Raw genomic sequence first — 24,759 nt, forward strand, 5'->3', positions numbered from 1 at the left:
CGCAGTTAACGCACAAGTTTACATCTCCATACAAGCAGGCCTACACAGTACACGAATATATACAAATGTACCTGCGGAGAACACTTAAATCTGAGTGTGTTCTGACCAACATATTTCATCATAGCTGTCAGTGGATGATTTTATTAGTAAAATAATATTTCTCAACCTAAAAGATTATGAAAAAAAAAAATCGAGTAAGCCTTTGTCCTATGTCTATTCTGAAAATCTTTAGGCAATTTCATTCGATAAAAGGGAAAAATCCCTCTTCAATCACAAAAGAATAGACGGTTTTACATAAATACATACACACACACGTATGCACACAGACACACACAACACACACATATGCACAGATACACAGACACACACACACAATTTGGGTGAGACGTAACTTACACAAAACTCGCTTACCACTGCGGACACCGAAAATGTCCCACTAGTTACTATAACTACGCAAACACATCCATCTTTATCCCTGACTTAGCACAGTACGAAAACCAACCCAAGAGAACTCTTGTATATCGAAACACAACCAACTGACCATCGAAAGCTACATTTGCACAGTCACAGCAAATCCCGGGCCAGGTCGGAGTGTCCGGGACATGTCTATGCAGGTGCAAGAGAGACATATAAGCCAAAGGAAACCTGGTGGGGGGCGGGGGGGGGGGGACTGGCGGCCGGGCGGCCGGGCGGGCTACGTCCGAGGCGTCGCGTCGTATCAATAAGCAAGACCCGGCTCGGGCACAGGCGATGCCGCACTGCAGCATATCCGACCCGACCTGACATCTCCCCCCTCCCCGGCCCCCCCAAACGGAAGACGTTTGGCGTGAGGAGTAGATGACCCCCCCCCCTCCAGAGGCACCCTTCCTTAACACCCCCTCCCCCCTCCCCCCCACACACCGTGACGTCATCTAGAAGGTATCGGAATTCCATGAAACCAAACGGATAATATCAGCAGCGCCACAGTCAGGTCAAGTGCATCCCCCCCAGCCCTCTCCTCTGGGTGCCGAACACATCCTATCACGATCACATTAAGTTCTACTCTTGCTGTCGCCAGGCGATTTTATTCAACCAGGTAAGGGGGGGTGGAACCTCCCTTCCTTGATAATCAAAAAGCACAACATAACATCGATTAACTCTGGTGATGCCTCGGTCACCGTTCTATCTTTAAGTATCCTCATGCTGCTCTTATAAACAAAAACGAAACCCTGGACAGTCAAAGATTCCCTCAGCGGACATACAAAAAAAAAAAAAAAAAAAAAAAAAAAAAAATCCCTTCCTTACAGAAACAGTGGCACCGCGACTGGCGGCTGCAAAAGTACAGAAGAAGGCGCATAGTACGCAAGACGGGGTACTATGATCAAGAATGGAATTCCTTAACAAGAGCACTATACGGTACCGCCCCACCTGGAACTCGAGTGAATTTTGTCAACAATTTCCAGTGCTTCTAATCCTTGGAGACGCTTTCACACCGAGATGGAGTCATACAGAGGGTACAGAGGAGACTTAAGACGTGGGGTTGGGGGTCGTAGAACGGAGGGATGGCAGAGATTAAATAATGAGCCGCGTGACTCTGGTCCGTAGGGATGCAGTTAACACCCCATAGAAGTAACATCCGGTACTTTTATTTTTTTTTTTTTTGAGATCGCCCAGCTGGCGAAGATGAAAACATCGCCACGGCAGTAAGAATAAAAGGAAAAGAGCGACTCTGAGCCGAAGGGGCTAAATCAAAATTCATCCCTGAATGCACGCGAGCGCTCACACACACACACACACACACACACACACACACACACACACGGTTGGTAGAGTCCCTGACTGTCACTACGGCGGTCCGGGTTCGCATCCTGCCCAGGGCTGAAATAATTTCAGTATAGCTGCGTGTACGGCATTACCCATAGATCGGTCATACGAGCTCTGAGCTCTCTTCCGGGAGGGAAATAGCTGTCGATCACGAGTCCAACATGTGTTCCAAAAGACCAAGGTGAATTACACACACACACACACACGACCCTCCCCCACACACATAACACACAAGACCCTTCCTCACACACATACAGTACATAGACACACTCACGACCCTTCCCCACACATACCACACGACGGTCCATGCACATAACACATATACACACGACCCTCCTCCACACACTTAACTCATACACACACACATACGACCCTTCCCCATACACATAATACATACACACACACATACATGACCCTCCCTCACACACACAACACACACGACCCTCCCCCCCACACAATACATATATACACACACACACACACATATATAACACATACACGACCCTCCTCCACACATAACACACACACGACCCTCCCCCACGAACTCAAGTCACACACACACACACATACGACCCTTCCCCATACGCATAATACACACACACACATATGACCCTCCCTCACACACACACACACACACACACACACACGACCCTCCCCCACGCACTTAACTCATACACACACACACACATACAACCCTTCCCCATACACATCATACATACACACACACATATGACCCTCCCTCACACACACACACACACACACACACACACATGACCCTCTCCCACACATATAACACATACACACACGACCCTCCTCCACACATAACACACACGACCCTCCCCCACACATAACACACACACACGACCCTCCCCCACACAACACATATATACATACATACAAACATGACCCTCCCCACACATATAACACATACACAAACGACCCTCCACCACACATAACACACACACACATGACCCTCCCCCACACATAACACACTCACACATACACAAACACGACCCTCCCTCACACACATAACACATATATACACGCGCACGACCCCCCCACACATATAGCACATACACACACGACCCTCCCCCACACATAACACACACACACACATACACACACACGACCCTCCATCACACACATAACAAATATATACACGCGCACGACTCTCCCACACACATACACAAAATCTCGATATCACGAAAAAATTGAGCCTCAAATCCTTTGAGGAGTGGAAGCCTGTCCCTGCTGAATAAAAAATTCTGGCGTTAGCCATAATAAAATTCTTATGCGCGGTCAATATCCGAGATGGGATGAATACCTTTTCCGAAACCCAGCGGCGATATTAAGTCCCTTATTCGTCTTCTTGGACAATAAATCTTTCTCTTCGAGTTTGGTATTTACATTTTCCTACGGTATGGATTCTAGACTCCAAATCGTCACACATACACACGCACACATGTATGTATGTATGTATATATATATATATATATATATATATATATATGCAACAGTAATCACATAAAACACGTGAATAAAGATTTATGCTTGTAACCACGAGGAAAATAAAGATCGAAATACTGAACGTTTTCGTCTATTAAGACATTTTCGTACTTTGAAAATGTCTTAATAGACGAAAACGTTCAGTATTCCGATCTTTATTTTCCTCGTGGTTACAAGCATATATATATATATATATATATATATATATATATATATATATATATATATATATATATAACTTGATGGCGCACTCAGTTAAGTCACTATCACTTTTCACGTGCTAGCGGAGGTTCGAGTCCTTAGCTGTACGTTTCAATTTCTGCATGTATGCCTCCTCGAGGTTCTCGATGTTGATGGCTTAGAATTAGAGTGAATTGTGGTTGATAAGTGTGTGTGTGTATATATATATATATATATATATATATATATATATATATATATTATACACAGACACACACCACACATATATGCATATATACCGTACAGTCCAGTCTTACTGGTCCACTGCAGGATCGGCCTATCCTCTTGGGGAAGCTATACATCGTCTTTTCCACAGTCATCGGGCATTCGCAGTCCATAGGTGAACACAGCCTTCTCCCAACCTCTCCCATGATTCGCACGACTACTATCTCAGCCACGTCACTCCTACAAACTTCTCTCTCATCTTTCCACCTTCTATCTGGTCTCTGCTCCCCGCTACGCATCTCGCAGTGTCCAGTCATGAATACACTTGTTCTATCTCCCATCCTTCAAAGGAGATGAATTGTCCGTCTGACTGCAAATAGTTATATATTCCTTCATGCCTTTAATCCCATCAACCCGGTGATGCCTTTCTAGATATAACTGAAAAACAAAAAACAAAAACAAAAAAAACATATCCTCAATCGATTAATCAAAACCCTATTTTGTCCCAGATTCTCCCCACACCCCCACCAGACAAATGATACCAACCAAAACAAAATACAGGAAGAAATCCACCGGGAGGTTCCGTGTCTTGACGGGTCGACAATTGACCAGAATAAGGAAGTGGTCACGAGAGGTTCTCCGTGTTGTCACTGACTGACATGGAGGGAACCTCGTCGAACAATGAAGACAAGATTCCCTTGACGTCAAAATGTCACCTGTGGGTTCACCGCGAACAACACTCGAACCCTCGAGCTGGTAAAGTCTACTTAAGTAACTCTACTCTGGTTGGAGACATACATAAGAACATAAGAATGAAGGAGACTGCAAGAGACCATAAGGCCTACACTAGGCAGCTCCGTATCCATCACCACCTGTCATCCCCATCCATAAAGTTGTCTAATCGTTTCTTAAAACAACTGATAGTTTCAGCGCTTACTACATGGTTACTAAGTTTATTCCAATCGTCGACCACCCTATTAGTAAACCAATTCTTGCCTATTTCCTTTTTAAATCTAAATTTGTTCAGTTTATACGATTTTAATCAGTTGCATGAGCGGAGGGGAGGTCCTCGCTATGACGAGTGACTCGTATGATTATATTATGGCTACCCAGAGACGATTTTATTCAGCAGTGGGCTGGACTTCAGGGCAACCAGCTAGGTTATTTCGTGGCCTTTATGTAGTCTATTCTGGCTAATACCAGGCTGTGTTGTTCAACTGCGAAAAGTCGCCATCTCTCTACCTTGTGAATGTGTGCAATCACATTAATGAACTTCATTCTAATTTATGTATTAGCCGGTTTTATTTAGACGGAGCGAAACTTCACTCCTGAAAAGCTCAACTCTTATGTTCTTTTTGTAACGAGTATTTCCTTCTGGCTTTCGCTAAACGAATTTATTGAGTTGAGGGAGAAATCAACTCTCTTGCAGTAGTGAGTAGATGAACCCATTCACTGTATTTCACGATGGAACTGATTAATCTGGCTGCCGCCAGGCGATTTTATTCGCCTGAGGGACACCTTCCCAGTAGTCAATGGCCCCAGAACAAGCAAATCCTTTCCTGAATCGGTCAATAAAGCTGACCCAATACGATATATATTGACTCATATGCATATTGACTTCAATATAGTTCCGTCAATACTATCCGTACATTATCATTGATACTGTGCAATACGGCACTGAATCCTGCAAATTTGATTAAAATCGTTTGGCGACAACTTGTATAAAATCAGCTGGCGCCAGTCATAACAAATAACAAAGCACAGTTAAGGAAAAACTGCGCGGTTGTGTATGAACAACTCCATTGACTTAGACTGGAACTGAACCGCCGAGGTTCAAACCGCGACGGTTGAAACCGTTAGTATGAAACAGGGCTTTATTAAAGGTCACGCCACCAGACGTGGTGGCGCGGCCACGTCTGAACGGCTACACTCGAGTTGATACAAAGACGTGGCTCCCTTTGTGGCGGCGTCGTGTGAAGAGGCCCCAAGGTTTGTGTTTAAGGAGGAAATACGCAAGACCTGGTTAAATTTACCAACAGAATGGTTAACGAATGGAATAGGATTTGCAACCATGTATTGAACGCTGAGGAATTGGGTTGTTTTAATAGAGGATTAGATCATTTTATGGACATGGATGACAGGTAGTAAGGGACATGGAACTGTCTGGTGTAGGCCTTATGGTCTCTTGCAGTCTCTTCCATTCTTATGTTCTTAGGGCTTCCAGTATTCACTGGTTTGCAAAGCCTTACAGATTCCAACTTATTCTTCTTTTCGATTCGGCAGTCATCTCTGGCTTGCCATCAAGTAGCCTCTGGTTCTAGCGGTGAAACTACACAAACACACAAATACATTGCGAAAAGGTAACACATAGGTGTGAACACATACTATACAGTATGTATGTCTGAATCCGTCAATCTATCAGCACTACTATTCTTACCAGTCTTCCTCTCTCGCTCTTTTATTCCTGCTCTCAGTCCCTCTCTCTCTCTCTATTGATATTCACACATCTGCCCTACTATTTCTATATTAACACCTAATTATTTTTCATCAAAGGTACGTTCTGCTCGGTACGGTTATTAGCCTCCTATCACAGTCAATGGCGCGTGACGTGCATCATACCTGCCATTATATTTACGTGAACTGTGTTGGTAGGCTCGCTTAAAATGATCAGCCTCGTACTTAGCAGCTCGAAGCAAAACAACCCCGTTAAAAAAAACAAAGAATCAGTTATCTAGACAATCGTTTGCCGATCATCATTGAGCCATGAACGATCATCGTGGAACAATAATCGTATTGAGCAAGTCGTACATTAAGCTGGTCTCAATACATTGTGCTAAAAAAAAAAAAAAAAAAAAAAAAAAAAAAAAAAAAAAGAAAAAAAAAAAAAAAAAATATCTAGCCTTGTTCCGTGGCTTCTTTTCACATTCCCCAGTACCTCTTAATCCAACTTATTTAGCGAGTGGAGAAGAAAACACAGTTTGACGCTGTCCAAGTTAATAGATATATAAACAAGAGAAATGTATAAGACTTACGTCGGCTAGTTTGTAACATCAGTAATACTGATTTACATCACGTATCTCGTTAGGAGTGTCAGTGCGAATTATTTATTCAATCACTATTTCTTTTCTACAGAAGGTAACCTTGGCTGAGATTTTGTCAGTCAAAGTAGTTTCAAAATAGATTCTGTCATAATATGACGAATCTATTACCTCCTTTTTAACTTTTTTCTATCACATTAGACACCCTATCGGGGACACGTATTTGGAATTGAAAGGTAAATGTTATAAGTTGTCCATTAACTTGCCTACACTGATATTGAGATAAAACCAAGTGAGTGGCGATCCCATATGGCAAAATGATAGACCCAATTTAAACAATTGCTCGACATGCTTAAAAAAAAAAAAAAAAAAAAAAAAAAAAAAAAAGATAACGATAATAATAAATTAATGGATAAACAAATACTACTAAATTCCCTCGTATTTTTTTCGACTGTTATTTTTTCTTTCATAACTGCACGCCATATATAACAACAATGGCGGCTGGCTGAATTAGAGTACGTTATGAGGTTAGGTTAGATAGGGTTAGGTTAGGCAAGGTTAGGTTAGATAAGGTTAGGTAAGGCAAGGTTGGGTTAGGCAAGGTTAGGTTAGATAAGGTTAGGTTAGGCAAGGTTAGGCAAGGTTAGGTTAAGCAGGGTTAGGTTAGACAAGGTCAGGTTAGGCAAGGTCAGGTTAGGCAAGGTTAGGTTAGGCAAGGTCAGGTTAGGCAAGGTTAAGTTAGGCAAGGTTAGGTTAGGAAGGTCAAGTTAAGCAAGGTCAGATTAGGCAAGGTTAGGTTAGGCAAGGTCAAATTAAGCAAGGTCAGGTAACACAAGGTTAAGTTAGGTCAGGATAGATTGGGTTCAGGTATGGCTTAGCCATAAATGCTGACAAAAATAATAAAATAAAATAGATAAATAAATAAACGCACAAACACTACGAATATTTCTGTCCTCTATTTTCCCATACCATTCGTACCAAAAGAGAAAGGAAAAGAAAAATAATATTAATTTATTATTATTATTATGATTTTTTTCCGCATCCGACCTAGATATGGACCAAAAGGTCTCCTGTCGGCATGCTCCGCCTTTGTAATCCTAAGAATGAGTCACAGCTATCTTGTACTCCTTCTGACTCCCAGTTTAATGGAGTCAATACTTTAGGAACTTCCGTGACACCCCTACTGACCAGAGTCACGTTGAACCCTCTACAAACTTCTCCTTCATAAGTTCACTTTTTCGATATTTCTTTTCCCAAGAATAGAAGAGCTAGTTACAACAAAAGACTAAATTCGGGTTAAAGTTGTTTACCAACAGAATGGTTAACGAATGGATTAGACTCTGTAACCATGTAGTGAGCGTTGAAAGTATTGGTTGTTTTACGAGAAAGTTAGATAACTATAGTATATGGGGGTGATAGGTGGTAACAGTCATGGAACTGCCTAGTGTAGGCCTAATGGTCTCTTGCAATCTCCTTCATTCTTATGTTCTCATATTCTAATGAAATAGAAGGAACGAAAACGGATAAATAAATAAATAAATAAACAAAATAAAATTAATTGAAAAACAAAATGAATAAATAAATAAAATAAAATTAATTTAAAAACCAAATAAATAAATAAATAAATAAAATAAAATAAATTTAAAAACCAAATAAATAAAATAAAATTAATTTAAAAACCAAATAAATAAATAAAAAATAAATGAAATAAAACGACATAGGAAAAATCATCCAAGATCAGCTGCTGCAAACTCCAACCTCATTCTTCGGGTGCCCCAAATGCCCCGGCTGTCAAATCGGTGCTCCAACAACTCCCACATGACAATGACAGCTGAAGGACGAAGACCATCACAAATAAATGTCTCTCATTCCAACACCATTTCTCTCTCTCTCTCTCTCTCTCTCTTTCCCCTCTCTCTCTCTTTCCCCCCCTCTCTCTCTCCCACCCCTCTCTCTTTTTCTCCCACTCTCTTTCAAAGGATTACAAAGGATCACAAAGGCGGAGCATGCCGACAGGAGACCTTTTGGTCCATATCTAGGTCGGATACGGGAAAAAATCATAATAATAATAAATGAATAAATAAAAACTATAATAATGTAAATAAATAAAACATCAATAAATGCATAGGTATAGTTAAATAATAAACAAACAGGTAAATAGTAAATAATAATAAAATTATATATAACTATAATAAATTGACATATAACTCCCTCTATGGGACTCCGTCCACGGTACAATCTACCCACGAGGTCGCTGGACTGATCTGATCTGATTGGATCGTTTACATACTGATTTGGCTACAAAGTAATGTCGTAACACATTCGTAAAATTCAACAAGAACCTACTGTGTTGGATAAGAAGAAATGAAATAGATGATATCCATATATTTCGATCACGGACTGTGATCCTCTTCAGTGGAATACGCTGAAGAGGATCACAGTCCGTGATTGAAATATATGAATATCATCTATTTCATTTCTTCTTATCCAACACAGTGGGTTCTTGTTGAATACTGATTTGGGTTCGTCCGACCGACATACACCATTTAATCTGGTCGGATACGTCCAGATCTGTCCAGCGGCTTCAAGATCAGATCGGACCGTGGGTGGGGTTCCCTTTCATTCAGAGGCCCCAAACATTCCAGAATTTTATAATTTCGGAACTTTTCGTACATAATATTGCAATTTTCTTTTTCAACAGATTCCCATTACAGAGAAAAAACATATAGTTAACGATAGTATTTGAAAAAGTTATTTTCATTTAAATATAGTAATTGTATTATTATCAAATGTCTGTGAAGAATTTCTGTGAAGTTTTATGACAACGAATTTCTCCTCGTCTTCAATGTTTCTGCATGAGGGGACGGAGTGCAGGGGGGTGGGGGCCGCCGATTAAATGAAGCGGCCTTGCTGTGGGTGTGCTGTGTCTTACTACATTGTTTCTGGCCTAGGGCGGTGAGAGAGATGCAGGCATGATCCGTCAACAGGGAGGAGCCAAGATGTGAGGGAGGGAGGGATGAATGGGGTGGGATTTTTTTTTTTTTTTTTTTTTTTTTTTAAATATCACTCCCACGGGCTTTGTTTGAGCCCGTGCAAAGGTGGGATAAATGGGGGTGGGAGTGGAATTATACCATTTGAGTTTGGCTACCTCCCTTGAAAGGGGGAAAAGTCTTTGGTATATGTACGTATTACAAGCGACATAGTATCGTTTCATTTACGTAATTACTAAATTACTGTGAGTAACCTATGAAGTGGACAAGTAAAAGAAGCCACATTCATTGTTTACACGTACAGTTACGAGCAATTTTTTTTGACACTCAGTTTTTCATGTCACAAAACTCAAAGACTGATATTTTTCTATTTATTCAAGAAAAACATCTAACTGTAAACTAAATACAAAATAGGAAAAAATATATCACGTTCTCGACGAAAAAAAATCATATTGACGTTGTGAGAACGTGGATCAAAACTTTTGCTTGCTACTGTACATGCGCGCAGAATGACCAACCTTTCCGCGACCAAGCAGGGGTACCAAACCTTCCGAGGCATGAGTCGTCGTATTACAAATTCCCTTAAACTTTTGTAAGTTACTGTACTGTACACCCACAGTTCCGAAATTGGTCGACACAGTCTACGCCAACAGATGGCGGTTGATTCGCTACATGTTTGTCATGCTTTAAATGTGTCTGATGATTGAAATGAGCTTCGATTTTTTTTTTTTGGGGGGGGGGAGGCGTTTTTTTTTTTGGGGGGGGGGGGGGCAACATTCCATGCCAGTCCAGAGTGCTACAGAATTGTCGGTCAACTCTAGAAGTACGGAAAGAAAAAATCAATAGAAGGAAGGAAGGATGCGTTGAAAGAAGGGAGGAAGAAATAAAAGAAGGAAGGAGAGGAAGGAAACGAAAGGAAGAAGGAAATAAAGAGGAAATGAAAGAAGAAAAGACAGGAGGAAAGAAAGAAAAAAAAGACAGGATGAAAAGAAGGAAGAAAAGAAAAAATTAATGAAAAGGAAGAAATGAAAGAATGAATGAAGTAAGGAAGGAAGGAGATCTTAAAAAAAAAAAAAAAAAAAAAAAAAGTGTGTGTGTGTGGGGCTAAAAAAGGGGCCCTACCTCCGAGTTGGGGACCCAAAATGAAATCATACCTAAGAGGCTTCAACACCGTTGTCATGGTGACAATTTTTTATTTATTAATTTATCTATTTACCTATTTATTTTGCTAACGCCATGTCTTTCTTCACGGTGACAATTTTCTATTTATCAATTTATCTATTTACCTATTTATTTTGCTAACGCCATGACCTTCTTCACGGTGACAATTTTCTATTTATCAATTTATCTATTTACCTATTTATTTTGCTAACGCCATGACTTTCTTCATGGTGAAAAAAATTATTTATTAATTTATCTATTTACCTATTTATTTTCTTAACGCCATGACCTTCTTCAGTTTTGTTAACCTCAGTTAACCTCTCAGCTAATGTGCGATCCAGCTCTTTAAGGATTTTATCATGGCTTCACATTAGACGATTTTTGTCCACACATTACGATAGGGATTCTTTCCTTACGAATTTTGCTGTGAATTACGTCAGACGATTCTATTTAGTGTATTCTGCGTGGAGCAGAGGGTAACGTTTCTGCCTCGAAACGCGGAAGCCCGGGTTCGATCCCCTAGTGCAAAAACACTTTCATGGGTTTCCAACCCCTCTCCACAACGGCGGACATCAGAGGTGCGCTGGACCAGTGTCGCATATAAACATATGCTAACACCTAGTCAGTATAGACGAGATAATTACACTGATTTCAGATTTCATTCACCACAGAAAAAAAAAAAATATATATATATATATATATATATATATATTACTGTTGAATGCTAAAGCACAAGTGGCATCAATGATTTTTAGAGAACATTTCTCTAACTTTCTAAGTATCATCCTCTCTTCATGGTTCAAACTGGAGGAAAGTACGAAAGTCGTCAGATTGGTTTTCCATTTTATACCGACAGCTGTTTCAACCATTTCACATGGTCGTCTTCAGGGTAAAACTGATTACAAAAGTGAAAAACATTAGAATATAAAGGCCCGTGGGCCGTACAAACAACAGAAAAGAAATAGAAATGATGGAAAATGATTGGTGGGAATATGCGGGTGGGCGGGGCCAGGAGGGGGGGGGGGCCTAGTCCAACGATGGGCTTATGTCGCGTCTTGTCGGGTTGTCACTTCCGGTGAGCAAATGTCTAGATGCACCCTCTCGCCGGGACCTACGGGGAGCTAATGTCACGTCTTGTCGTCTTGGAACTTCCAGTGGGCAAATGTCACGGTGTGCGAGTCTGTTTTTTCTATTGGAAGGGAGGACATGATCCGATGACTTCTGGACGTTTAATGTAGGCTGCTGTAAAGTAATGCTAACTGTCTCGTCAATTATTAAGCGTCCGTAATTAGAGTCTGTGTGAATAATTTCGGTGTCCCTGATGAGGTCTTCCAAACGCGGCTTCTTGTCATGTGTGTCAATGTAATGCTGGTGAATAGCTCCGTTATTTCGGTGTGCTAGCAGTCGCCTTCTTAAGGTGGTCATCGTGTGTCCGACGTAGCTCATGTCGAGGGGCTTGCATGCCTCTTCAGAGCATTTAAATTTGTAGACTACGCCGGTTTTCGATTCCTTGGGTCCTGCAGGGGTGGAGTTATTTTTCATTATTAAGGAGGCTACCAGATTGGGACGGCTGGAGACTCTCAGCAAAACTCTCTCGTAGGGTTCTTTTGGTACAACTCCATCGTTGATAATCCTTCGGAGAGTGTCTACTTCCTGTCTGTAGGCCGTTCCATAGTCTATTTTGTGATAAAGTGTAATATGTTTCTTTTTATCGTCAGTGGTCTGGGTTAGTGTGTGGAATTCTTCCATATTCCTCCTTATGACATCCTCAATGAGATCACAAGAGAAACCATTATTAGTTAGCATCTGCCTTACACGCTCCAGTTCGGTATGGACGGCCTTCCACGTATTGCAGTGGGAAAATGCTCTTCTCACGTATGCCCCAACAACAGACCTCTTGTATGAGTCTGGGCATTCTCCCCTTGCATTCAGGCAGCGTCCCACGTTGGTGGCTTTCGTGTAGACAGATGTCGCGTAATGGTTCGAATTCCTCTCAACAAGGACGTCAAGGAAGGGAAGGGTCTTATTATTACTACTTTCAATAGTAAAATTGAGGACTGAATTGGCTTGAAGGGCGTTAGCTAGCTTCTCAGCATCGTCATTTTCTTTGGTGGTAATGAAAATATCATCATCATGGGTGCTGGAAGGTGCACGGCCCTAACATCTGAATTTCAGCCTAGGAATTTGTTCTCCTTCGAGGATGAGGATGAGGATGAGGACCGAGGACCTTGCAAGGTCCTGGTGGTGCAGTGCAGCAAGGTCAGCACCGCCGAAGGATTGGAGGTGTAAACTACGCCCTCCTCAGGGGCGTCGCAATTTCCTCCGTAGCCCCCAGAGCTCGGCCCAGTTCATTATCGGATACCTCATCATCATCACCCTCCTCCTCCTCCTCTTCCTCCTCCTATCCGGCAGCAGGCGCTGACGCAGGGCCAGGAGGAGGACATAAGGGAAAGGAGAAAGCTGACAATGAATCTGAAACATAAACATCTTTATACACGAACACGATCCTCAAGAGGCCGCTCTTTGCGGTAGGTAAACAAAAATGTGCAACTGGCTTCAGTTATAAACATTGCAAGTGCCCAATGCCTTCTTACGATGTCGCTATAAACGCATTTCTTCACATCGAACAGTTACGATCTGGACATACAAGGTCGTAAATGTCTCATTTTACGTCATGTTTCGGTTGAAATTCGTTAACTCCCCTTATCAGGAAGCTAGGACGATGCCCCTTACAGGCTTTGTAGCGTGGAATTTAATGAACCAGGCCCTTGGTCCAACTCGCTGGCGGCTGAATTCTATGACCCAAAAACATGTACACCCATCACAGCGCTCCGAAAGTCTCAACTACTGTATTAGTTAGAAGTGGAGGCAATTGTACACAGGGGCGGAAGCAGAACTATACAGCCCCGAGGATCCACTGCAAGACCACCGGTCTATCCCCTGGGGCACGTTGCAGTCATTGTAATTCGCAACGACAGCAGGTTTAAATACGAACAAAAGTCCTTTTCCTCCTTATAAGGGGATGGCCAAGCCAAAGCACACATCCAGCCTGTATCCCTCAAATTCCAGTCATCACCCATTCCACATTTAGGTCCACCAGTAGGAGGCAGTTGACCCCCACGGCTTCATCACAGAGTGAACCCTCTCCTAGTTCTCTGTCTCTCTTTCTCTCTCTTTACGGAACCGACAAAAATATCTCTTCCGAACGCGATCTTCTTTCATCCACTCACATTTATGATGATAAAATAAAACATATATAGAGATAAACTAAGCAGATAAAATCACTATAGTCGTGTGTGTGTGTGTGTGTGTGTGTGTGTGGTGTGTGTGTGTAAAACAATAACATCGCAACGGTGCCCCCTCCCCCAGTCCTCATCCACACTGAGCCTTCTCTCAGAGATGACCCTAAGAGCAGAGTCAGCGTTTGGGAAGCGAATTATGTGACCACAATGCCTTTTCTTGCAATCGGTGATCAGGCAGGTTACTGTCCCCATGTCGGCACTTTGCAATCCAGCGCCTGTTACGTCATGGCCTGTCAGTCTGAAGGCCCCAATCAAGTACACCCTGAAGTGGCTGGACTGAAATGTCATGAAATTATTCTGAAGAGACTTAGCCGCGACCTCCGAGCTTAGGTTGAAGTCCAAGTCTCACATTAGCACGACGAAGATGAACACAGACCTTTACGACACCGACTTTACTCCTCCTTCACCAGATATTCCAGACATCGAGAATATTCACAATTTCCCAGACCACTCCCAGTCATCTGGTGACATTCAAGGCCGAATATCTAACTTTCTGAATTTCATTATCGAGAGAGGCACGGCTCTCAAAGATCTCTCTGCTCTTGTCAGAGACAAGAACCTGTGCTTTGGTCTCGCCCAATATAATTCCAAGCACCTCAGGTCAGAAGAAGGAACAGATAAAGAGGGATAACACAATGAACAGTAAATGCGGTGACAGAACACGAGAGAGAGAGAGAGAGAGCAGATCAACACATAGGTGAGCGGTAAAATGAAGTACTGTACCATTGCATGTAATATACTTGTATGATTGCATCAGTGATTAAAATCTTACATAATTACACCTACATTGCAAGGGAGCAGAGAGAACAGATAACACCAACAGTATATATGTTTTACAAGACATATGTCAGTAAATATGCAGACATTGGCTTGTTGGTTTGACGGCTGGTGTCTTGGCCTGACAACTCAGCGAAACCGAGAGGGAGATCCATTCAGGTTTTGAAAAACATCGTAATACTCTAAGTCTACCTCTTCCTTGAGCAAGGAAATGGTGTGTGTGTGATTCACCATGTTCTTTAAATCACGTGTTGGACACGTGATCGACAGCTATTTCCCTCCCGGAAGAGAGCTCAGAGCTCGTATGACCGATCTATGGGTAATGCTTTGACTCTATACACATACACCCCCCCCCCAACTCCCCGCCCACGAGATTTGGAGTAACGACCCGAAGGGCAGCGATAACGAAATAATTTCGGCCCTGGGCAGGATTCGAACCTGGTACTGCTGGTACCACCGTACTGGCAGTCCAGTACTCTATCCACCGCGCCACCGAGTCGTGTGTGTGTGTGTGTGTGTGTGTGTGTGTGTGTGTGTGTGTGTGTGTGCGTGTGTATGTGAAGTTTGTAAAGTCACATTTTTACTCACAAATTAGACCACACGAGCTATGAAATTCTCATCTGAGAGGAAACAGCCCATGTTAAATCACACATACACACACACACTAAGCGCCTATATGCAATGTAATACATTTCCGGGGTATTTTCATTTCATACTATTTCTAAACGGGATCCACATTTTCCTCCCTTCCCCCCCCCACCGTCATTCTTGTCGTTTAGATCAGCTTACCGTTCCATACGGCCCGAGTTCAATCCCACAGTCCATTGAAATTAGTTCCTCTCGTATCAGGAATTATGGCTTTTAAAGCTCCAGTTTTATATGCACGGTGAATTGCAAATCCCTCTTACTACGTGAAGGGGGTTTAGGGTTTTATTCTGATTCTCCTCTGACGGTCCTATCCAGTTAAGGGAATCCCGCATGCGGTGTATACTGCATGTTTTATGAAGTTGAGGTCTGAGGGGGATGTAATAGCCCTACGGATCAGAGTCACGCAGCGTCGTCTTACGACTGGAGATTAAGCTTTAAATCACTCCTTTGCCATCTCCACATCTTAGGTGTGATATTGCCTTAAGAATAGAAGCGCTGGTTATTGCTTTAAAAATGTAAAAAACAGTCAAGGTGATAAGCCTTACTGAATTATAACAACCTAACATTTCCTCATCTTTCATCTAGGTCATAGAGAGAGAGAGAGAGAGAGAGAGAGAGAGAGAGATAGAGAGTAATCACTGATTCATTTGCGAGCCTTCCACGGAATCTGCGTCAATTTAAACCCAAATAATCAACTAATCACCCATAAACTGATATAACCGACTCTGGCTAACGCCAGAGGGCTTTATTCAGTTTAAAGAAACGACCCCGGGTTCACCAAAAAAGCTTTAAAAAAATGAACTTCAATGTCTGGTTTTCGACTCTCAAGTGTTTCCCCTATGGCCGCACGGGTTTATTCGTGTGGGAACAGACTTCATCCTCAGATGGTTTAATCATGAGATCGTGTGGCAGTATCGCACAAGAATTTGAATCTGGATGTCGTGAGGCGAATTTCAATTTCATCTGGAAGAAAGTTTCCGGCTTCGCGCGGAGGCGGGAGAGTAATACACACTCAGGATCTTCATTTTAGATGATGATGATGATGATGACACCGCAGTTCTGGTTTTCCTCGTAGTTGTTGTGGAGTGTGGTTCTACCAGCGCTTCTATCCAGGTGGGCGACCTCGCCCCGCTGTCATGCGTCGTCACAGAAAAAGAGAAAAAGAAAGAGAGAAAGAGAGAGAGAGACACGTGCCGGGAGACAAAATTGTAACCCTTTCTCCCTCTCTCTCTCTCTCTCTCTCTTGCGTTTGCGTGTGTGTGTGTGATTCACCTTCGTCTTTGGATCACGTGTTGGACTCGTGATCGACTGCTATTTCCCTCCCAGAAGAGAGCTCAGAGCTCGTATGACCAACCTATGGGTAATGATATGACCTTACACGCACACACACACACACCCTACGAGAGTTGGAGTAACGACTCGAAGCGCAGTGATACTGAAATACTTTCAGCCCTGGGTAGGATTCGAACCAGGTACCGCCGGTACCACCGTACTGACAGTCTGGGACTCTACCAACCGCGCCACCGAGTCGTGTATGTGCGTGTGTGTGTGTGTATATGTATGTGTGTGTATGTGTGTGTGTGTGTGTGTGTGTGTGTGTGTGTGTGTGTGTGTGTGTGTGTGTATGTGACACAGATGGCACCTACCGACAGCGAGAATAAGACTCAAAGTAGCCCCATGTACGTACGTATGGGAATAATCGAAATGGGCCTTTGCCCCTTACGCCACCGAGGCTGGGGAAAAATCATGGAGGCGAATGGAATCGCTCGACGGCAGCACCAACGCAAGGAAAAGTACCACCCGGTAAGGAAGTATTCAGCCTTTTGATGCTGACCCTTCAGGGCCTCCTGGCGTATTGCAGGAGCCAAAGTCCTCCCTTTTATAAATGAATTATGTGAATAAAAATATGAATGAAGATAGATTATAGCACGATGTATAAAGATGTGTATAGATCTCTGTATTACAGCAGTTTCAATCGTGTGTGTGTGTGTGTGCGTGTGTGTGATTCACCTTGGTCTTTGGATCACGTGATCGACATTTTTTTCCCTCCCGGAAGAGAGCTCAGAGCTCCTGTGACCGATCTACGGGTAATGCTTTGACCTTACACTCACCCCCCCCCACGAGAGTTGGAGTAACGACTCGAGGTGCAGCGGTACTGAAATTATTTCAGCCCTGGGCAGGATTCGAACCGGGACCGCCGTATTGACAGTCAGGGACTCTACCAACCGCGCCACCGAGTCGTGTGTGTGTGTGTGTGTGTGTGTGTGTGTGTGTGTGTGTGTGTGTGTGTGATTGGTTCACCGCCCCACCACCAACCTCCTTCAAGCAAGAATCCCTTGTGATATTGAGATGATGGTGACGATAATGATGATGATGTGATGATGATGATGATGATGATGATGATGATAATGATGATGATGACGATGACAATTACTGTGACAATGAGAGTGATATCCACATTAAAGAATGTAATACACAAAGATCCAGAAGTATGAACAAAGAAAAGCACAGGGATCAACGTAGCAACGTAGCTCCATTAACACACTGAAAGACAACACACTGCTGCATGCCAGACCCCCTGATATCCACCCTTCTGAATCCTCTCTCCCACGAAAGGACAGAGTCCACTTGGCCAGACTGCGATGCGGTCACCACCCAGCACTTCTAAGCTACCAGAAGAGGCTGGACGACCGTGTTGTAAACAGCTGCCCAGGATGTAACACTTCACCCCATACCATACAACACATAATGGAAGACTGCATTATACACAATCATGCACGCAAACAACACAACATACACTCTATAAAGGATTTGTTTCCCAGTTTCGGCTGTGGCCTTCCTTGGGGAGACGGGACTGCTCGGACAGACAGTCTAGGGAACGACAACAACAACAACAACGTAGCAACGAGTGAAAAATACATCATTATGCCAAAACATATTGTCCTTTTGATTCCGCTGCATTCCAATGTACAGAGTATTCGGCTTGATGAGAAAGTCAACACTGAGGAATTTAGACAGCCACTACAATGGTTGGCATGAAATTATTAGCCCCATACTTGAAAAATCTGGTTCACCATAATTGTGTTTAAAAATGTATTTGAAACTTTACATTTGTATACGAAACTCGTCTAACTTAAAACATTTAATTTTCCCTCCCCCATGAACTCGCTGCTTGCAGTACTTGACCGAGAAATTATTATATATTTTCACTTTTGATTTAATGTTATTCGGTGGATGCCGCGAGATAGGAAGCGTGGAAGAGGGAGACCAGACAGAAGGTAGAGGAAAGACGAGATTGAGAAGTTTGCAGGAGTGACGTGGCAGATGTTGGCGCGGTCGCGTGAATCATGGAATACTATGAAAGAGGCTGATTAGATTTATTATGAAATTTCGCCTTTTAATGCATTTTTTTTTTTTTTTTTTTAGTTTTGTCAACTTTCGCATGGTTCTAAAATTTCATTACACTGTACAGATTTTGAAAAGTATGCTGTATGAGTGAGCAGTGTTCTAAATTCAATAACAAATTAAGACGATTTTCCCCCATTCCTAATTCCTCTATATCGTAGTTGTCGTGAAAAAAAAGTCAAACGCTTTAACAAGGGTGATAAAGGCAAGGTCATCATATTAAGACATCAGGGCAAGACTCGTAGTAATGGATTTAAATTGAACAATTTTAGGTTTAAGAAGGAAATAGGCAAGATCTGATTTACCGACAGAGTGTGATTAACGAATGGAATAGATTTAGTAACTATGTGGTGGGCGTTGAAACTATTGGTTGTTTTAAGAAAAGACTAGGTAACTTATGAATAGGGATGACAGGTGGTAAGAGAATGGAACTGTCTAGTGTAGGCCTTATGGTCTCTTGTACATCTCCATCCCATGTTCTTATGAAAAGTGCCGTTGTATCCAGTATCTACGGAAGACCCTCTTGTTCAGCTGTACACATGAACACACACACACACACACACACACACACGATTTTAAGAAAAAATTATGCTGAAAGATACAAAGACGGGTCACCACGAGCATAGCTCCTTTCCCGTATAATACAACTAGGTAAATACACACACACATACACAACACACAAGCACACACAAGATTTTAAGAAAAAAATTGATGCTGAAAGATACGAAGACGGGTCACCACGAGCATAGCTTCTTTCCCGTATAATACAACAAGGTAAATACACACACACACACAAGATCTTAAGGAGAAACTTGATGCTGAAAGATACAAAGACGGGTTACCACGAGCATAGCTCCTTTCCCTTTTTCCTTACAACTAGGTGAACAAACACACACACAAATACACACACGCACGTGCGTGTGTGTGTATTGTTCTTGCTGATACTCCATCCTGCTCTTCGTGTCCCTTCCTCTCAATTTTCAGGGTCAAGATTCTTCATAAACCTTGCAGGCATGCGGCCCTTACGCCCAGAGATCCTACGACAGAATAGAACAGAAATAGAATAGAATAGAATACGAGGTGAAGAATAGAAGAAGAGACGAAGATGATGAAGGAGGAGGAGGAGGAGGATAATGAGAAGAGAACGAAGAGGAATATGAAGGAGAAAAAAGAAAATCAAGAAGAAGGAAGGAGAGGGGAGGACAAGGAGGAAGAGGAAGAAGAGGTAGAAGAGGAAGAATATGAATATGAAGAGAACGAAGAAGAACATAAAGAAGGAGGAGAAAAAAATGAAGGAGGAGGAGAAAAGGATAAAAAGGAAGATGAAGAAGATGAAGAATAGGAAGAGGAAGAAGAGGAAAAAGAAGAAGTGGGAGACGAAGAAGAGGATGAGGAAGAAGAGGAAAAAGAAGAAGGGGGAGAGGAGGAAGAAAAGGAAGGGGAGGAAGAGGAAGAAAAAGACCCCCCCGTCTTTTGTTTTATCACTGGTCATTTTACTGAGCAGGAACCCCCACTGGCGGGTTCCTTCCTCCCCAGCGTCGCTCCCTCGGGAAGCTGCCGAAGTCGCTCTTCCTTCGTCCGACCTTGCCCTCCTACACTAGCAGCAGCGGCAGCGACATGGCAAACATGCTTTGTAATCATTCTCCTGGTACGGTGCGGACATTTTGTCTTATTGTTATTATTTTTAATTCTCTAATTCCCTCGGGTTTACTTTTTGTTATGTGCTATATCCAACAACTTACCCCAAGCCTAATCAGTATGCATGTATGTACGTACGTGTGTGTGTGTGTGTGTGTGTGTGTGTGTGTGTGTGTGTATGCATATATATTTTTTCTTTTTTTTCTATTTCAGAAAAATAACTCGTAAATGAGAAACGTGGTTCCGAGCTTTTTCGTCTTTTAAAACATCTTCAAAAGATGTCTTAAATAGACGAAAATAGACTTAAATAGAATAGACTTAAATAGACGAAAACGTTCGGACTACGTTTCTCATTTAACAGTGGTTTTTCAGCAAACTATTTTTCACGTGTTTCTGTGAAATACTGAAAAATACACACACATATATATACATATATATAATATGTATATGTCAAAAGCGAAAATCTCGATATGATAGGAATAACTGAGACATAGTTAAATGGTACAGAGTTCGAAGCTGAATTTAATATTGCGGGATTTAAACACTTTCATCAGGATAGAAACCACAAGAAAGGTGGGGGTGTTCTATTGTACGTTAAAAACAATGTTCATGCTTGTGTTTTAGAGAAAGTGAAACAGGATGCATATGACAGTTTGTGGGTTGAGTTAACCCAAACAAATGGACAAAAAATGAATATAGGTGTAATATATAGGCCAAAGACATTATCATTAGCAGACGACAAACTGTTATTTCAAGAACTGTCTAGTTTCTGCAACCGGGATTTATTGATAATGGGTGATTTCAATTTTACTGACATTGATTGGATGACCCTTGAACATGGCCATATAGGTAGTCGCTTGATTGATTTTCTTGGTGACAATTACTTAATTCAGCATGTAAAAGAGCCCACAAGATATGGAAACTTACTCGATTTATTGATCACTAGCCGCGAAAGCATGGCAACTGATGTAGAAGTCGGTGAATCTGTTGCAAATAGCGATCACAACTTAGTCAGATTCAAACTCCTAAACAATTTTAGAATAGATACTTGTGCTTCTAAAATACCCGATTTCAGTAATGCTCAGTTCATAGAACTACGTCAGGAGCTTCAGCTTACAGATTGGGAGGAAAAATTAAACGAAAGGCCTGTAGATCAGATGTGGGAAATATTTCAAAATACGCTCACTAAGATGATTCAAACTTACATTCCTTTTAAGGACAGACGTCCCCCAAATCAGGCTCGCCCAAAGTGGCTCGACAAAGAAACTGAAAAAAGTATTGCTAAAAAGAGACAGGCTTATAAGAAATATAAGTGCTCGGGTGCATCTAATGACTATGAAAGTTATGTATCAATACAGAGAGATTTAAAAAAGACAATAAGAAAAAGAAAACGACAATACGAAATGAACATCGCTGAGAAATCCAAAGAGAATCCCAAAGAATTCTATAGTTACATTAGAGATAAAAAGGTGGTTAGGAATCACATTGGTCCACTATTATCTGCTGACGGTCAACTTGAATATTCAAATGAAGGAATGTGTAATATCTTAAACAATTATTTTAGCTCGGTATTCGTAAACGAAACACCTCAAAGTGAATTCCAAACTGAAACCTGTGAAAAGTCTGGGGTAAACTTACTACGGTAAATATAACAAAAGAAACAATTAAAAGGTGTATAGACAAACTCAAAGTTAATAAAACACCAGGGCCTGACGGTTGGCATCCAAGAATCTTAAAGGAAATGAAAAATGAGATTGTTGTTCCATTAGAAATTATTTTCAAGAAATCCATCATATCCGGAGATGTCCCAAGAGAATGGAAGCTAGCTAACGTTACTCCCATATTCAAAAAAGGTGACAAAAAGAAACCAAATAACTATAGGCCTATTAGTTTGACTTCGATCGTAGGAAAAATAATGGAAACTATCATCAGAGATGCTATCGAATATCATTTAGAAAGTAACCGTTTGATAAATGATAGCCAGCATGGTTTCAGACGGAAACGTTCTTGCGTGACTAACTTACTCGAATTCTACAACACAGTTATCTCGAATTATGACAAAAGAAACAATATAGATTTAATATATCTAGACTTTGCAAAAGCTTTTGATACCGTCCCACACGAAAGACTACTTACTAAATTAGCTTTGCATGGAATAAGTGGTAGCCTATTAGGTTGGACTAGTAATTGGTTGAAAGGTCGAAAACAGAGAGTTGTTTTAAATGGAAAAACTTCTGGATGGAAAAGTGTTGCAAGTGGAGTTCCTCAGGGTTCCGTTCTTGGGCCACTTCTATTCATAGTATATATAAATGATATAGACCATGGACTAAAATCTACTGTTTCCAAATTTGCTGATGATACAAAACTGTGCGGAGTGGCAAATGATCACTCAAACCAATTAGATATTCAAGAAGATTGAGATAAATTACAGCAATGGTCTGAGAAGTGGCTAATGAAATTTAACACAAGTAAATGCAAGGTAATGCACATAGGTAAAAATAACAGCAAGTACGATTACAAGTTATTTGGAAATTCGTTAACAAAAGTGGATAGTGAAAAAGATCTCGGCGTAATTATCAGTAACGACCTCAAATCATCCAAGCAGTGTATTTCAGCCTCTGAGAAAGCAAATAAGATTCTGGGATTGATTGCGCGATCTTTTGATTTCAAAAGTCCATCACTCATTAACAAGCTATATAAATCGTTAGTTCGTCCACATTTGGAATATGCTGTTTCCGTATGGTCACCGAATCTCATTAAAGACATTGACAGACTGGAAAAAGTACAACGGCGAGCCACAAAACTGATTCCAAATATCAAAAATAAATCATACGAAAATCGACTTAAGCACATGAATCTGTTTTCCCTAAAAAAGCGTAGACTCAGAGGTGACTTGATACAGGTCTTTAAGATTTTAAAGGGAATTGACAACATCAAAATTGACCAAATTTTCACATTGAATGAGAATCAGACAAGAAACAATGGTCTCAAACTGTCCGGAAATAGATTCAATTTGGAAGTAGGTAGAAACAACTTTGCCAACCGTGTAGTTAATGAATGGAATAAACTTCCTGCACAGGTAGTGCAATGTAGTTCAGTTCGAAGCTTTAAGAATCATTTAGATAAATACCTAAGTAAGATGCTGTAATTATTATAATTTATGTTATATTATTTGTTTTTGTTTTGTTATAATTTGTCTGTCTGATTTTCATTTATTATTAGTTATATGTCAATTTATTATCATTTACTATTTACCTGTTTGTTTGTTATTCAACTATACCAATGCATTTATTTATGTATTTTAATTGTTATTTACAGTTATAGTTTTAATTTATTATTATTATTTTTTTTTTTTTTTTTTTTTTTTTTTTTTGCATCCGACCTAGATATGGATCAAAAGGTCTCCTGTCGGCATGCTTTGCCTTTGTAATCCTTTGTAATCCTTTATGTGTGTGTGTATATATATATATATATATATATATATATATATATACTCACACACTTGCAGTAATGAAAAGTAGTGCTAATTAAGAACACTGACGGGAATGTCAAATGCCCCGTAGGAGTTGTCCAAGACTTTTAGAAATGAGGATAACCCCCCCCCCCATAACAAGAAGAAAAAGAAAGAGAAGAATGAGAACAAGAACAATTACAAAGTGTGCATAGCGTGATACCAGTCAGGTAATATTGTAACTGTGGACTGCGTGATGCTCCCAGGCAGCTGTCGCATAGCAGGCGCCTGGCCCGCCGCAGCTGCGTCTTTTGACGGAGCAGCTGTTGTATTACTTGCCTGTCCGGCTGGCCTTCCTCAACATTCCACGTTTCCAAGTGGATCTAAAGGACCATTTACACGGTCAAACCCGGTTTGTCAAACACGTGTTTGAAGTGACGTTTGGCCGTGTGAATCGGGTATTTGGTTGTCAAGTATGTTTGGCAAACATGTTTGACAGCCACACGTTTGACAAACGTACTTAAGAACTATATACAGTACTTAATTCACACGGTCAAACACCACTTGTTTGACACACCGTTTGACCATGTAAATGGCCCTTTAGAACAGAGTAGTCTAAGATACCTAGAACGGTG

This window comes from Oratosquilla oratoria, chromosome 11 (genome assembly GCF_046742065.1).
Source record: "Oratosquilla oratoria isolate Oo_2021 chromosome 11, ASM4674206v1, whole genome shotgun sequence".
NCBI lineage: Eukaryota > Metazoa > Arthropoda > Malacostraca > Stomatopoda > Squillidae > Oratosquilla > Oratosquilla oratoria.